This window comes from Caretta caretta, chromosome 4 (genome assembly GCF_965140235.1).
Source record: "Caretta caretta isolate rCarCar2 chromosome 4, rCarCar1.hap1, whole genome shotgun sequence".
In the NCBI taxonomy this organism is placed as follows: domain Eukaryota; kingdom Metazoa; phylum Chordata; order Testudines; family Cheloniidae; genus Caretta; species Caretta caretta.
The window spans coordinates 143,263,222-143,275,772 of NC_134209.1; the positions used below are offsets into that span (position 1 = coordinate 143,263,222).

Genomic DNA, 12,551 nt, shown 5'->3' on the forward strand with positions numbered 1-12,551 from the left:
AAATGGATTATTCTTTACAAAGAGGCAAAGCAGTTTTTTATTCATCTTTTTATTTATCAGTGAAACATTTAGAACATCATAGCAAGCAATGAAGATAATCCCTCTCATCCCAGTGTCTTTCATTAGTTGGCAGCTCAGCTGGTTAACACAATTTCCTTACAACTATAATGACTTGGGTTTATACCCTAACCAAGCCATAATAATGGAAGGGTGAATTGGTTCAGTACAGTTAAGAACTTCGCCAAACCATTACTCAGTTCTAGAAATGATAAGTTCCTCTCTTTCTTTTTTTAAAGTTCAGATAAGTCCTTTATCTTTCTGCACTTCCAGGCCCAAAGCAAAGGGAATTGGGATCAGATCTGTAAGTGCCAAAATATCACAAAAATATCTTTTTAACAGTATTTCTAGCTGTGAATGGTGGCAGAAGTTTCATGAGCAGGTGCATTCTCTCAAGAGAGACTTTTAGCAGATACAGTAGGTTTGGATAGTTCAAAATAGTTCACTCTTCTCCAGTCACAAGAGAAAGTGATAATAAGCTGAGATTTATTCTGCTGGATTGCTACCTCATTAGAGCAGGGATACTGCCTTCCTATATGTCTGCAAAGCAAAATACACACACACATACCTACATTTAATATAAATCATAATACAAACAGAACTGTTCCCCTGTCAAAACCCCAGAACATACTTTGAAACAATCAGGAATAGGCTCTCTAGAACTCAGCTGGCATTACCACTTACATAAAAACCTTACTAGCCAAACTGAAGGACTTTCTACCATTACGGAGGGACCGGCAGATTCAATCCTATCACACAGTCCAAGCAACCAGGCTGTTCACTGAAGGATTATACAGAGGCTTGGTGGAAGAAATTACTCAGTACAGCTGCCTCCTGGCTGCTGTGATGGCTTCTGTGGCCCAACTCACAATAGGGTATGTTCAGTGGGTCACTTTACTTCTAGTAACCATGTGAATTGGCACAGTGGAGCTCTGCACGGTGGTTAACCTTCCTCAAAGCAAGTCTACTCCAGTGTTCCCATTGTCTGTACTCCATTGGGAAGAAAACTGGACTCCAGGGGACATGCATTTCCTGTTCCTATACTGCTCAATTTATGCCTTCCTAAGATAACACTCAGTACCACCTGGTTACTTATTGCAGCCAGCCTTTATCTGTTTGTGTTTATTAAAGTTTATTATGATTAATTATCTCTGAGTAGAGTCCATCAAGTGTATTTTATTTCAGCACCAATACAATCTCAGTTAATTCCTCCACAAACTACCTTTCTTTAAATTATATAATTCATATAGCAATTGTAAATAAAAAATCCATAACATTTCCACAAAGATAAATCCATCCCTGAGTCAGGGATACTTGTTAGCAACAATTAATAATATTTATTGCTGAAACAATGCATTCCCCAATTAATTCCTCCACAGACTGCCTCATCTTAGATCAGATTGTTTGTAAATCAGACCTAGGGAAAAATAAAAAAACTTCACAGCTACTCTTGAATGTCACTAGCAAAGCAAGCCATGATGTTTGTTCGCAGTTAGAGCTGTTAGGAAAATGAAAAATAAATTGCTAAAAATTTCAAAGCTGTTGCCATTTCATAGGATTCAAAACAGGCTACTGTTCCAGAAAGTTTTTAATTCAAAAATTGTATTTAAAAAAGTAATTGAAAATGGTATGGAATTTTTTTTTGGGGGGGTGGGGGTGGGGAGAATGAAACATTTCAGTGATGCTTTCCATAATGTTTTTGAAAAAGATATTAATACAATATGTCATGAAAAAATGTCATGAAAAAAACCCCTCTTTTTTGTGTGGAAAAACTCATTTTTAAAGAGGTCTTCTTTTTTCATTTTAAAATTATCAACCCATGCTATTAGCTGGCTCTTAATTCTGAGTCCATGTGTTCATCCCCCCAAATCCTTCCCTGAATAGATAGGTGTACTGAGCTTTCCTAATGCATGCTGGCTGCCTTAATGCAAGGTGGGTTGATGTAAGCTATGGACTCAAGTGGTTCTTTCCACCTATGCATAATTATCAGCAAGTCCCACTGTCTTCTCACTCCACAGTGTATTGAATATCTGCCCCATATTTCTCCAGATATTATATAAAATTCAAAAGGCAGATATTATAACAGCCACACCACCAATTGCACTGTCACTAAGCATCAATAACCTCCTTGTACTATACTTTCTAAAAACACAATCCCCCCGTCACCATGTTGCACATGCTGAGTTTATATGTGAATTGCTACCGGTCCTGGTGCGCCTAGCCAGAAGATGTTTTCTGAGCCATGGCAACAATGGGAAGAAAGCAAAAAACCCACTGTGGTGACAGACACCCCATTAATGCCAGCATTGAAAGCTGGGGCTTGTGTCTCTTGAAAAATCCAGAGCTTTTAAAAATTCCAACATCATTAATTTTGCCTGACCATCCTATGTAAATGTCACGGAACTGGCCATATGATCCACCATGGCTTCCATCAACAATCTCTCTTTGTGGTCAGTCTACCCCTGGGGCTGGTACAGGAAACACAGCATGGGCACATGGCTTTCAGCTTTAGCTCCCACATAGCTGGAGAAGCTCAGTCACTCCATATGCCTCAGTCCTGTGATGGCTCTTTCTCCATCATCAGACACCCCTGATACTAAACACTCCTTATCATGACATGCAGCCCTCCATGGTACCACCACTCATTCTGGGCTTCCCAGGCCCACACTGGTGCCAACTGGTAACTCGTGTAGCTAGCTTCCACAGGGCAATCATTATGCTTTTTTTCCACAGTGGGCAATGCTGTCTCTCTCATGCACTGTAAAGTCAGGGTGAGATCCCCACAGAGGGACAGAAAAGTCTCTTTCCTCAGTCAAAAGTTCTGGGGATACTTGGCCCCCCAGCATGCTGGGCATGGTCCAGACACAAAAGCCAGGGTTGCACTTCATCTGGAAATACTGCACAGATCCAGTCACTTGGGGGCAAAGGAAGGCATGAACAATGCAATAGGAAAACTAATACCCGCTGGGTCTTGCTCTCTGGCCCTCCACTGGGCTGCCAAAGATGCTTGGTAGGTGCTCTAGCAGAACACTGTCTGGCTGAACAAAGAATGTGTGGGGTTTTTTTGTTTTGTTTTTTTTTAATGAAAAACTGTCCTGGAAGTAGCAGGGACTTATGGGAATTTCACTCTCTTTTTGACATAAACTCCCAGAAGGCTTTTCACACATACCACGTCATGTAGCTATGGGACAACTACCCAGGAAACAATGACGGTTCCATGTTGGAGCAGACTGCTATTGTGCATGCAAGACAATACTGCACCTGACAGAGCTGGTTAGTGTGGATGTACTGCTCCACTGCTTTCTGGTTCTGGAACAGCCTGAGGCAGCCAGTTCCTGAACCATTTTTGGGCTTTGTCAATTAAAATCACCTGTAAGCTGAATGCAGATCACAGCAACCAGGTGCATGTACTGTCCGTGTGAAGCACCATTTAATAAGACTGTTGTCCAACAGCATTAGCACGGTGCAAACTGGATGTGATGGGGTTAAAAAAGGTTGTGGAAATTGCATACAATCTAAGGGCTGCATAAAACAGCACAAAATGGCTTGGTCAAGGCGATTGAGATGCAAGGCAGAAACCATCGAGCAAACTGGAAATTGCAAATTATTAATGATGCATATTGCTCCATGTACAAATTAAATTGTGTTAAAAGTTCACGGCTGTGAAGTCAATAATTTTTCAGCATAAGCATTGCATTTAGAACCATTAAGGGGTTTCTATGGATGGAAACCCTTTTTTGTTAGTGAGCTGCTATTTGATGATTATGTCTCTTTCCTAAGAACCCTAAATTAAATTTTTAAAATGTCAGGGAAAATTACCCATGTGTGCATTTCTGAGACACAAAAACCTTTTAAGGATGTTATTTCTTCATCTTGTATGACCTACGATAACTGAACATACAGTACTGCTCAGCATCAGGCCTTTCAGGCATTAAATATCTCCTGCAACTTTTCAGAGGATAAGAAGTCATTATGAGGTGTATTTTTAAATTAATCCAATAAATTACATGAAGGCTTATTCAATTCACTTTACATTTATATTTTTTCCTTGTCTACAGCTCTGAAAAGAAAAAAAAATGCAGGACTTGTTTTGTTCCCTGTTCATTAACTACTGCACTGAAAGTGCCTAGATAGCAAGTATGTAACTTATTCACTTAACAGCTTTATTTCTTTTCAGGCATTAATTTGTTTTTATAGCTATTTATTTTGCGAAACTGATACAAAGGGCATGTATTTCTTTGAACGGTTTTATGCCTTACTCATGTATTTACATTTTCTCTATGCAGGATATATACTACCAGTATAAAAGATCTCACTAGAGGGAAATCCCTTTTGGTTTGTTGTTTGTAGGACATTTTGCTCTCTGGGCTTGGTTGCCTCAACTCCTTTCAGCTGATGCAATGTTTGTTTTTTACAGCTCGGTGTTTCATTTGGTAGGTTAAGAAAGCATTCCTTCAAAGATCATCTCATTTCTGTTTAAGCAATGGAATTAGCTTATAGGGGAGTTTGTGAAATAACCTTCATTGGAGGTATTCAGGGCAAGACTCAATACCCATCTGGGATGGTTTAGAGGTAATGAAACCAGCTGTAGTACAAGGTAGGGGTGGGAGAGATGTCCCAAAAGAGGACTCTTCCAACTTTGGAGCTGTAGGAAGCATTCTCGCTGAAAGCACAATGTAAAGCTCATCTTTTCCATTACCAACTCAAAGACATATTCATTGTGGAGCCGCTTTGGTACAAGATGCTGATGCTGTCTCTTCTGATGTTCAGCACTTCCCGCACGTCATATAGAGTTGCTGCCAGGGCTCATGCTTGTGACATGGGGAGAGGCACATTCTAGATTTTACAAGCAACAGTCATTTAAATCCATATTCGGAACTAAAAAAACCCAGCAGTTTCTCTAGTGTGAACGCTCACTAAGCAATTACCAAAGGAGCCTCGTCTCTGCATTCTAAAAGGGGATCATATAGTAAGGGTGGAGGGTTGAAACTGGTTTGAAAATAAGTTTAGCTGAGCTGGTTTTAAAATTGTTCAGAAAATTTCCTCAAGCGTGGACAGGTCCAAAATGACTTCAGCAATATCACCCCGTTTTCTTGACAATCCAGTCTATGCCTGAGCCACAAGAACATCTTTCCTGTACAATGCAATTCTGATTGTACACACAGCACCCTGTTACTAGAATGGAGCTGCCTATTTTGCCTGCACTCATTCACAGAGAATTATTGGCTTCATGAATTTTAAATATTCATCCTGCAAATGCAGGGATACAGCTGCTCTGCACAAAATCTCCAACATGAGTTCAAATCCAGAACATAAGAATGACCACACTGTCTCAGACCAATTGTCCATCTCGTCCAGTATCCTGTCTTCTGATGGTGGGCAATGCCAGATGCTTCTGAGGGAATGAACAAAACAGGGCAATCATTGAGTGATCATCCCCTGTCACCTAGTCTCAGCTTCTGGCAGACAAAGGTTTAGGGACACCCAGAGCCTGGGGTTGCGTCCCTGACCACTTTGACGAATAGCCACTGATAGACCTATCCTCCATGAACTTATGCCATTCTTTCTGAACCCAGTTATACTTTTGGCCTTCACAATGTCCCCTGGCAATGAGTTCCACGGCTTGACTGTATGTTGTGTGAAGTACTTCCTGATGTTTGTTTTAAACCTGCTGCCTATTAATTTCATTGGTTGAACCTTGGCTCCTGTTTTATGTGGAGGGGTAAATAACACTTCCCTATTCACTTTCTTCACACCAGTCATGATATTATAGACCTCTATCATACCGTCCCTTAGTTGTCTCTTTTCTAATCTGAACAGTTCCAGTCTTTTTAATCTCTCTTCATATGAGAGCTGTTCCAGACCCCTCATCATTTTTTGTTGCCCTTCTCTGTACCTTTTCCTTTTCTGATACATCTTTTCTGAGATGCAGTGACCAGCACTTTATGCAGTATTCATGGTGTCGGTGTACCTTGGATTTACATAGTAGCGTTATGATATTTTTTGTCTTATGATCTATCCTTTTCCCAATGGTTCCTAACATTCTGTAAGCTTTGTTGATGGCGGCTACACACTGACCAAATGTTTTCAGAGAACTATTCACATTGACTCTAAGATATCTCCCTTCAGATAATAGTGAAGAACACAGTTTAAAAAAGCAGAAGGTGAAAGTTCCTCTTTTCTTTACTGATAAACAGAAATATTTGGTGCTTGTGATTCTAAGCAGAACATCCACTATCATCAGATGTCTTTCAAATGGAAGTTTGAGGTGAAGTGCCTTAGGCTTAAACACATCACCACAATCATTTATGCCAACATTTGTACTGTCAGGTTCTAAAACATGGGGGGTACTGGTTGTTACTGCATGCATAGGGCACTGGAAATGATATTTCTGATTCTCTGTCAAGTGAACAAAGACAGAGACTAAGCTAATGATCAGTTTAGTGCTGAAGCTCACCCTTTCCATACTCTCGCTAGGAATGGCACATTCATGTTTAATAGATCTCTGCTTCTTAAATTGTAGGAAAGTATTTCTCTTTCCTGATGGCTTCCCTGAGTAATTACCAGAGGGAAGCACAAAACAGGGAGACATTTACTTTTTATTTCCCCATCCCCCAAAATACAGCAAGAGGTAGGTTCTAATTGTGACAATTTCAATAAATACAACATTGTTAAGTGTCCGGCCTGGATCAAGGATTCTGGATGTTTTGCATTTTTAATGCAACATAATTTTTTGCTTCTGCAAGTATTTTCAATGATCATACCTCCCCTCACCTCCTTCCCACAGCATTTATTTATTGGTAATAAATCACTTATGAAGCACTATATATAAACATGGCACTGCACAGAGATAGGTCAGTGTCAAAGGTCTCTGTTCTGAGGGCCTAATAATGGAAAGGAACCAGCCAGGAAATACAAGACAGATTTATATAGAATAGTGCATGGTCATTAGAGCTTCAAAGTTTCCTGGGAAATATGTTTTTAATGGGGAGAAGGAAGGGGCTTGGTGTATGTGGGGAAGTCCCTGAGCTACATTGGGGTGTACCAGCTAAAGGTATGGCCCATTAACTCTATAGGGCTATTAACATCAGGTTCCGAGGTGTGATTTTGCAAATAGTCCTTGAACATTCATGAATGAATACCAACTTGAAGATGAGATGAGGGCCTGAAATGATTTATAACCTTTTTTGACATCCTCCTTCCCATCTTGAGTCAAACACTTATTTAAATACATTCACTGTAGCCAAAGCTGGATGTGAAGACATTGCACAGGTTCCAACCATTAAAAAAAAATGTGGCTACCCTCCTCCTTCTTGGTCTAGACTGCCATAAGCAGGCGCAAATTTCTCTGCTGGCTCCCTGCCAGTTTCAGATGTCATTTTAAATTCTTGCTCCCCATCTTCCAAGCAAATAAGGGATTAAGTCCCAGCTACACCAATTACAGGCTTTTCATCCATGAACCACCACAATGGCTGTGCTCCTCTAGAACAAGGCAGTTCACAAAGCTCAGGATGAAGCATGTGACGGCTAGAGACAAAGCATTCTTTGTCAAGTGGACCTTTCAGAGGAGATGAGGCAAATCCAGAGTCTGGCCATCTGTAGGAAATGCTGCAAGACCTTCCTCTTCAAAAAGACCATTCCTCCCTAGTGAGAATGACGCTTTCAGCACTGATTCCTCTTTCTACCCACACATCCCCTTTATGATGGAGCTCTATTGTCTTACATCCCCTGTTAAAAAAAAAAAAAACACCCTGAAAGAAGGCAACTAACTAAAACAACAGCCAAAATCCCATCAACCTCAGGCAGTGATTTTAATCCTCAAAATGGAAAAGAGCCAGATACTCCATTACATTCACTGAGGATTTAGCTGTTGCTCTGTTTTCCTTGGAAGGCACTCAGATACCCTGAAGATGGGCAGCAGTATGAAACCCTAATGTCAGATATTTTGAATGTTGCATTGTGTTTATAGGAGCAGAGAATGTGATCTTCAAAAGCAACTCAAGGAGTTAGGCACCTAAGTCCCACTGAGAGTCAGTAGCAGCAGATTGAGAGCCTAACAGTTTAGGAACTTTTAGCAGTCACACCCAGAGATACTTTTGAAGTGAAATTAAGGTGCAAAGCCTAAGGTTTCCTTTTTGTATTGAACAGCAGCATCAGGCACAGAGTCCACAAGGCCTACAGTGAAGATAAAACACCAGCTTTCCAACCAAACCCCATGGCTAGAACAAATGGCAGCTCTGGGAAAGATTTTTACTACTACAAATGCACTGAGCTGGAAAAGAAATGATTTCTGGAGTCCTGGGGGCAGGATATGTGCAATTGTGTGTAGATAGATCTATGATACAGGATGTGTACCTATTATAACTGAAATGAACAAAGATACATAGACATCCTGTATCTATGGCTACTCCCCACTCCTCCTAGAATGGTGGTAACCCTCTTTTTTTATTGCAAACCTTCCTGGAGACTTGGAAGTGGGACACTATAATGTGGTACATTTTAAACCAATAGGATCTCCATTCAAGGGATTAAGGGTCTTTCTTTTAATTTACCCAAGGGGAAAAGGGTTTACTGTTAAACTTCCCTTAATGTAAAACTACTATTAAGAAAATTAAAGCTGTTAATGAGGTCTCTTAATTGCTTTCTGAAATAAGGCCCTCCTGGATTCTGGTTGCATGAAAAAAATCGAAACCCCCTCCCTGTTCATTATGCATCTGAGAGGTCTCATCCATTGATATGCACTAGGGAATTTTTCACTTATGCCAGCAGTGTCCACCTGGACCTACCAGTGTGTGTACACTAGAATTTACAGCCCTCTGGTGGAGATTAAAGCACCATGTAAACAAGCCCCAAAGTCTCATTTTCAAAAAATGCCTAAGTCTCATTGAAAGTCAATGGGACTTTGGGCTCCCAAGGTCCTAAAGTACTTTTGAAATAGAACTTAGACATTTTTGAAAATTGATCCCTAGATCTCCTTGGGGTCTCTTTGACTGTCATTCACTGTATGTTTATACAGCTCATGGTACAGTGGGATCTTGACCTAGTTAGCCTCTGGGCACTGCTACAATAAAAATGTTAAATAATAATAATAGCTGGAGCACTGAATTGATGCAGCAGGACAACTCCTCTCTTCTAATGTTCTAATTTAGCGCTTAAAAATTTCAGAGAAGGTTACATTGATTCTCACACCTTTTTATTTTCTTTAAAGCAATAGTTAAAAAGGATGAGATGGTTATTCCCCTATGGGCAGAGCAAGGTGGGGAGCAGCAGCTGCACATCACTGTCTGGTGAAGAATAAAATCATGAGGATTCATGGATGAGTCCTGAAGGGCAGGATAGCCTGCTTAAAAGATAAAGCGCATTTGATGCCATACAGAAACCTGCGGCAAATGAACAAAACAAGACAAGCAAGAGATGCTTGTACAGAAAAAAAGAGGATGGAACAAGGACTTTATGTACAGTGTCTCATGAAACACCACTTGTGACCAGTTATAACTTATTGCAACTTCACTCCCATTGTGCACATAGTGAGTGCAACAGTAAATGAATCACCCTGGAGAAAATGTCCTGGAAACCAAAGCTTAGAATTCTCTGAACTTAAAGGAACCAATGAAAAAGTAATTACTCAGTTGTTGCAAAACCAAGCTCAGGGCGACAATTATTTAAGCAGTACTGCCTGCTGGCCATGCCTCCAGCTACCAAACAAAACAAGGAACCTGCTTACCTGCTTTACTTTCACTCAGTTTGAAAGGAGCAAATCAATCTGGCACAAGAATGTCTGGGGTTTTTTTAATCAAATAAAATAGCTGAAATATATTTTTAAGGATGGGTGAATTGGCTTGGAAATAATGAAAGCACCCCAGAATTTTTGCTCTTCACTAAAAACAAACCTGAACCAAATGTTTTGTAATGTTGGAAAAATCGTCAGTTAGTTCTCACTGTTCCCAGCTGCTATTCCCGATCTCCCTGACTTACTTGCTGTGACAGTTTTGCTTGGGTGGAGAAACTAGGGGGAGAAAATTAGTCCCATTCAATCTCTTCAAAAGGAGGTTGTGAAAACTATTTCCCTATCCCCGATCTTCAGTGGCAGCGATCCCTCAAGGTCAAGGATGATCTTTCACAGGTTTTATTTTTGTATGGGTCCTTTGGTGACTGAGGAGTCTGATCCTTGAACCGCAGGCTCATTGGCAGACATTGTGGATGGTGTTGGAAGTCAGGGTTGGGCCACGATTGCTGCGTGACGGCCATCCGTTCTTCCTTTTCCAGCATTTTTCTGCATCTAGGACAAGGGGATTTTACTCAATAGTGATCGTTCCTTCTCTGACAAGTCTTTGCCAGTTATCCCTATCCTGGGCTGCTGTCTCCCAGTGTCTGGTGTCAGTGCCCCAGTGCTTGATGTTTATCTTGAGGATGTCTATAAAGCATTTCTTTTGGCCTCCTCATTTCCTTTTTTCTTTGGTGAGCTGGGCATACAGCTGTTGTTTTGGTAAGCGTATATCAGGCATGCGCACACAGTACCCGCTCCACCTCAGCTGTGCTGGATAATCAGGGCCTCAACGCTGAAGCTGTCGGCCTCTGTGAGGACATTAGTGCGGCAATCCTCCCACCTTATGTCGAGGATCTTCCAAAGAACGTGCTGGTGCTCGACATCAGAGCAGACACTAGATTTTTAGTTTATAAAGCGATGGTAACCCCAACCCTCCTCTATGGCTGTGAGACTTGGGTCACCTATAGAAAACACCTACAAACCTGATCTTCAATGTGAAGTCAAATGGACCCTCTATCAAAATGCCTTCTCCTTTTCCTTTTTTTTTTTTTTTTAGGGGTAACCTACCTGGCCAGATGAATGCTCTCAGCACAGCAAGGCACCTCCATGCAAATATATACAAGTAATGAGGAAGATCCTGTTGCAAAGGAGGCTTGTGTTGGGAGAAAGCAGACCTGGTGGGGAGAGAATAGCCAGAAGGGCACCATTGGTTGGCATAATCTTTAGATAAGCAATTGGGTTTAGTATAGGTGAAGAATGTATGTGTCTACAGGGAGGTTGGGGGAAGATTAAATCTGTACCCCAACATAATTCCAGTAGAATAACAACTATAGCTCCTTTGTGCCACTTGTAAGAGGTGGTAGGTCCACCATTTCTATATAATCAAGGGACCGGAGGTCTCTTCCCTGGCTCACCCCCACCCTCCACACACACATTTGAAGATGGCAAGGATGCAGCTTCAACAACAAGCCTCACCCCTGACACCCCTATAAGCGAGCCATAATCATCCCGTGGGATTTTAAGAATTTCAGAGAGTTTTGCTTTGCTCTTCTCCTCGCTGAATGTTGGGGTCTGTCTCATTTGGCCAGTATCACATTATAGGATGTTTTTGCTTCTGCGAGATAGGAGAATGATGGCTAATGGATAGTCAGTGTAAAGACAAGACGTGCACAGATTGGCTGTGCATACTACTGTGTCATCATGGATGGCAGAACTGAGTTCCACTCTTCCCTTCAGACATTTGTGAGCATTGCACAATTAATGCTTGATCGTTCTTTTAAACCTTTTCACTAAAGATTGAGAGAGCAGCTGACCTTTTGCTCCTGGCCCTGCGAAATGGGCTGCAAGTAGCTGCCTGAACTAGGAACAGCCCAAGGAAGCAATTGTGCCACCCAAAGTCAAGTCCTTCCCTGCTCTTCCCTTGCTTCTGGGAGGGAACAATCTATGACTGGCTCTGACTGATAGTAAACTCCAAACCCCTTCCTTCTGGCTGGTGCATTTGAGGGAGGAGCAGAACCTCTTGCCGCCACCCCCTTTCCTCCCACAACTTACCTAATCATGTGGGGGTGGCAGACCATCTGTAACAGCCTCCATCTTGCCCAACCACAGGGACTGAACTGGAGGCTTCTAGATTTAAAGGTGCGAATCTTTACAACTTCAGTCAAAGAGCCAGCCTGCTGTATGTGAGAGAGGAAACCAGTCATTGGGAGTTAGGCATCTAACCTGCTTAGGTGCTGTTGAAAATTTCACAAGGTGCCCGCCTGGGTCTTTGGGAGCCTAAATATCATTGAAAGTGTGGCCCAAAATGACTACACCCGTGCAGCCCCTGCTATCCCCCCATGACTGCGGTGAGACACAGAGAGGCATTACAGGGAGGTGGGGTAGCCTTATGACTCCTCATCTTCCACTGATGTGGCCTTTAAATACAAAACCACCATCCCCTTATTCTAGCTCAGGGGTGGCCAAGCTGAGCCTGAGAAGGAGCTAGAATTTACCAATGTACGTTGCCAAAGAGCCTCAGTAATACGTCAGCAGCCCCCCCGCCCCCCCATCAGCTCCTCCCTGCACCTCCTGATCAGCTGTTTCGCGTCGTGCAGGAGGCTCGGGGGGTGGGGGGAGCGAGGGCACTGCAGTCTCAGGGGAGGGTGCAGGAAGGGGTGGAGTGGGGGCAGGGCCTGTGACAGAGCCAGGGGTTGAGCAGTGAGCACCCCCTGACACATTGGAAAGT

General features: G+C 42.1%; 1 long non-coding RNA gene across 1 annotated transcript in view; it reads right to left on the reverse strand.

Moving 5' to 3' along the window:
- Positions 1-10,720: 10,720 nt before the first annotated feature.
- Positions 10,721-12,551, reverse strand: part of LOC125635096 (uncharacterized) — a 59,248-nt gene continuing 57,417 nt past the window's right edge. Inside the window, exons 2-3 of the long non-coding RNA XR_007356143.1 lie at positions 11,876-12,000; positions 10,721-10,998 (exon numbers count right to left, since the gene is read on the reverse strand). This is a non-coding gene — a long non-coding RNA (uncharacterized LOC125635096). The remainder of the gene's footprint in view (positions 10,999-11,875; positions 12,001-12,551) is intronic.